This window comes from Gossypium arboreum, chromosome 1, assembly GCF_025698485.1.
Source record: "Gossypium arboreum isolate Shixiya-1 chromosome 1, ASM2569848v2, whole genome shotgun sequence".
NCBI lineage: Eukaryota > Viridiplantae > Streptophyta > Magnoliopsida > Malvales > Malvaceae > Gossypium > Gossypium arboreum.
This window is the reverse complement of record NC_069070.1, coordinates 113567292-113571871: the sequence shown is the minus strand read 5'-3', so window position 1 is coordinate 113571871 and position 4580 is coordinate 113567292. Positions and strand designations below refer to the sequence as shown.

At 31.9% G+C, this 4580-nt stretch overlaps 1 long non-coding RNA gene across 1 annotated transcript; it reads left to right on the top strand.

The window, feature by feature from the left end:
• The first annotated feature begins 2918 nt into the window (after window positions 1-2918).
• LOC108482752 (uncharacterized) lies at window positions 2919-3751 on the top strand. The gene is made up of 2 exons (XR_001870931.2): window positions 2919-3166; window positions 3429-3751. It is a non-coding gene; the product is annotated as an uncharacterized LOC108482752 (long non-coding RNA).
• The last annotated feature ends 829 nt before the right edge of the window (window positions 3752-4580 follow it).

The window sequence follows — 4580 nt, the reverse complement described above, 5'->3', positions numbered from 1 at the left end:
ACATGCCTTAAAGCCTTAGGGAAAATAACCAAACCATAAACGCTCAAGGCGAACACATCAACTCTTTTATTCATATCAGGGTGTGTCAGGATCAGATCTCTCAAATTTTCCCAAGAGATGTATTTTCCATTGCCTTTCTGCTGGACTCGAGTTGCAATCCACTGCTCACTTATCACAGTGATGTTCATCAACTTCTTTACAAAGGTTAGGATATTGACAGTTCTAGAATAAATCTTATCAACTTGAAACCTCGGACAACGAAACAAGGTTGTATATTCCTCGACAGTAGGTGCTAGATCCATCTTTCCGAAAGTAAAACAATTGTAGGCGAAATTCCAAAATTGAGCCATGGCTTGGAACAAATACCTATCTACCTTAATATCGAGGAGATAAGAAATATCACCATAATTACAGTAGAGGAGCTGCTTCATCTCCTTATCCCAGTGACTCCATAATTCTTTCAGCTCTTGAAGATCATTCTGAACCACACTAATACGGGTAAAGTCCCATAACTCTGACATGTACCCCTCTGTCAAACTGTCACCTTTCTCTAACTGTGCATTCTCTGACCATCTTTAGACAAACGCGTTGTCTTTCACTTCATCAAGGAATTCGTTCTTCATGGCAAAACTTTCTATTAGTAACCGGACCGTATATCAACACCTCCTTTTATGATGAAAATGTTATGCAATCACTATTAAAGAAAGAAGGAAAAACATAAGTCAGAATCATGCATAAGCATAGAAATCAAAGCAATCAAGAAATTATCAAATGCCTGTTCGGGCAACCACTAGGGTTAGGTGTAATTCTACGTAAGGCGGGTTCCTACATCTCACTATATGTGGTTTAGTTCTAGAGTAAAGGTACCTGAACCAGCAGATTCCTCGATCCTTGCCCATTATAGGTTCATATGGATTAAGTTCGGTTCAGGGGAATACATTTCCCTATGCCCATGCGGAGGTGAAAACCTCACGAAGGCATAAGTACGGATGTATTCCGGAAGCGATCCCCTAGCCCATGCAGAGGTGAAAACCTCACGAAGGCATAGTTTCTCACTCCCACTTAAGAGGTGTGACAACAACGGTCATGCGATATGATGCGAGAGTATATAGAGAAATTCAACGGAAAAAACCAAACTCAACAATGACACAGAAAATGCAAAGCGAGGATCGTGTATTTTTAGAAAAATCGAATTTTTAAATTACGACAAGAAGACAGAAAATAATCAATTTACAGCTCGACTCTCTTATTGTCCCCAGTGGAGTCGCCAAGCTGTCGAAACCATTTTTTGAAAACGGGAATCGACTTTTGAAAACGAAAGTTGAGAGTCGTCACCAATCCTTTTTTGAGGTGTAATTGGGCCACATTATACAACATTTTGGTCCACAAATTTTAAGAAAACGGGTTCGGGATTCGGTTACGTACGAGGAATGATTAGCACCCTCGACACGCCCAAAATTGGTACTTAATCGATTAATTAGTATCTTAAATGTCGAAAATTAAAGATTTGGACAGGGTTCAAAACGCGATCCTCCTTTTATTGGCTTTTAAAACATTTTGGTAAGTCAAATGTGTATTAAATACCATCTCACCTTGAGGTAAAACATTGCATCCAGTACGTTAGGACACAATATTTTTGACCCTCAAATGTGATATTGCCTTTAAAACGTGTGTTTTTGCTTTAAGAGGATATTCGAATATCCAAAACAAACAAAGAAAGCAAAACCCAGTACGTTAGGGCATGATCCTTTGAATTCTTTAAATACCGAACATTGCCTTTATTTTGAAAAATTTTGAGAGTGAACCGGTAAAAAGATATTCTGATATTCAAAACAAACAAAGAAAGCGAAACCCAGTACGTTAGGGTACGATCCTTTGAATTCTTTAAATACCGAACATTGCCATTATTTTAAAAACAATTGAGAATAAATCTGTGAATAAATGAATTTGGGCAATTAAAATTTAAAAAAACGAAAATAATGGTATGTCACATGCAAATAACATTACTGTAATAAACTAAACGATGCATATTAACAATAAAACATAGTAGCAAAAAAGGTTTAATGACAAATAATAAAATGGTAGTGGTAACATATTAATAATACTACAAACAAAAGAAATAAAACAATTATATAAATATATAAAATGTAAGATAATAGGAAAAGGATTCCTAATAATATACATATTAATAATAAGAAAATAGTCGAAACAAACAAAGTATAATTTTAAAACGGATCTTCAAAAATAATAGTTGTATACATATAATTAGGAAAATAATTTAAAAAATAATAAATAAATAATAAATACACAATATACAAGTAGAATAATATGGAATCAATAATAAAATATATATATGAAACAATTAATAACGTTAAAGTACATATATAAAAATAATTTTAAAAGTATTTGAATTTAATATTGTAGTGATTTTAAAACAAAGAAATATAAGTATATGGTAAAACTCTAAGAAATTATATACATAAGAAAAAATATTTATTTAATATATTAATAAAAACAAATAGTACGAACTATTATAATAGTAGAATATAATAAATAATATTAGTAATAAAATAATATTATTATTAACAGTAAAGTATAATAAAATAGTAATAATAAAAATTCTAATACTAAAAATAATTAATTTTATGGTAAAAAAGTCCAAAATAATCGAAATAGGGCTTAATTGAATTAAAAAATGAAATTCTGAGGTGAAAACATAATAAAAGGAGATAAGGAGACCAAAATGTACACGCGAGTAAGGAGGGAGGGGTCTGAGCGCAAATTTCAGGAGCAATTTGAAAGCATTTAAAGAAAACAAAATAAGGACTTGATTGAACGTAGGCGCAGAGGAAAGGGACTGGTCGCGAAAATTGCCCATTTAAAAGAAATATGCCCAGTTCCAGCCTATATTCAATGCACAGCCTGCTTTTCCCCTTCCCCAGTCTCTGCTTTGGAGAATAAAAAATAAAAACAAATGAAGCATTCCTTTTAAATTTTTTTTAAAACATTGAAGAACCTTTTAGAAAACCCCAATAAAATTTATCCATTATTTCTCTTATTTTTCCTAAAAAACAAAGAGAAAGCTCTCAAATCTTTTCCTTTTCAACCAGTGCCACCTTCATCGGAGATCTGGCGTGCCGAGGCAGCCGACGTCGCGAGTTCACCGGTAAGTCCCCTCTCTCCCTCTCTTATTTTTTTTTTAAACCGTTTGAAAAATAATGGAAAAGAAAAAGAACAAACGAAATCTGAATCAAGAGAAAATTCCAAAAAAGAATGAAAAATCACCTTTCGAACCTTAGTCCCGATTCTCGATTTACTCTTGACTTTGTATATTCTCTATTATATTCGAAAAAAAGATCCCCTTTATAGTGTTTTTTGAGGGCTTTTATAGCCCTTTTTACAAATGTTTTGCTGCTGTACGTTTGTAGGTATGGCGAGGATCACGGAGGCCGTGGATTGCACGAATAACGGCGTACGATACGGAGGTGGGTAGCAGCGTGTGGGAGGGGGGCTGCTTCGGGTGTGTAGCGCTGAAAAGATGTTGCTGCTAGGGTTTTTTCATTAGGTTTAGGTGGGTTTTGGGGTATTGGGTTATTGGGTGTATTGGGCTTAGAGATTAGGTTAGGTTTAATTAGGTAATTGTTTTGGGTTTTAAAAGTATTGGGCCCTGGGTATAAATTGGGCTTAACACATATTTTAAGAAAATTGAATTTATTTATAATAAGGGTATAATGATGAATTTATTTATTTATTTATTTAGTATTCTCATTAAAGAAAGATTATTTTAACTTTTTTAATTTAATAGTTAAATTTAACTCTTTTAAAAATTAAAGATCAATTTTAATTAAAAAAATAGGAACAAAATTGATTAAAAAAAAGTAAATATTAACATTATGCCAAAATTAATTGACAGACAAAGGAACATCAAAATTGTAATGGATAGTCTTTCTTTTTTGGGTAAAATATAATCTCTCCTCTTTTTTATTCAAGTTTTTATCAGATGCTAATTAGCTCCAGTTAATAAAGTCTTACGCCACACACTCCTCATTTTTTTTCGTTTAAATCATTATAAGCAAATAAAAATATCCACATTTTAAAACAGAGATTTATTTTATTACTATTATTTTTTAAATAATTTTATTATAGGTCTTGATTATATATGTATTTTTTGACACAATCTCAAGAATTATTTATAGTCTCTCCCCAATTAATAAATAGAAGAATAATGCGCTTTAACGCACTTGAACTCATATCTATCTACATTTACAACAATACCCATATCAATTAAGTTGAGAGATATTTTCTTTAATTTAGCATGGTAGGCTTAATTACCCCTAAGTTAACCTACAAAGATTATGTTTAAAAATTTGACTCTAAAAGTACCGACATTTGTAATGGAAAAACCCTATTTTCCTTTTTATCCCATCAGTATCACTTATTTGATCATTGGATGCTTAGAAAATCAATTGTCAAAAATAAAAAACGAAAATGATTTTTTAAAATTTTAAATCCACAAATTTTCGTTTCTAAAATAAAAAAAATAAAAAATGTTGGATTAAATAATGGGAGAAGCCTTGTGG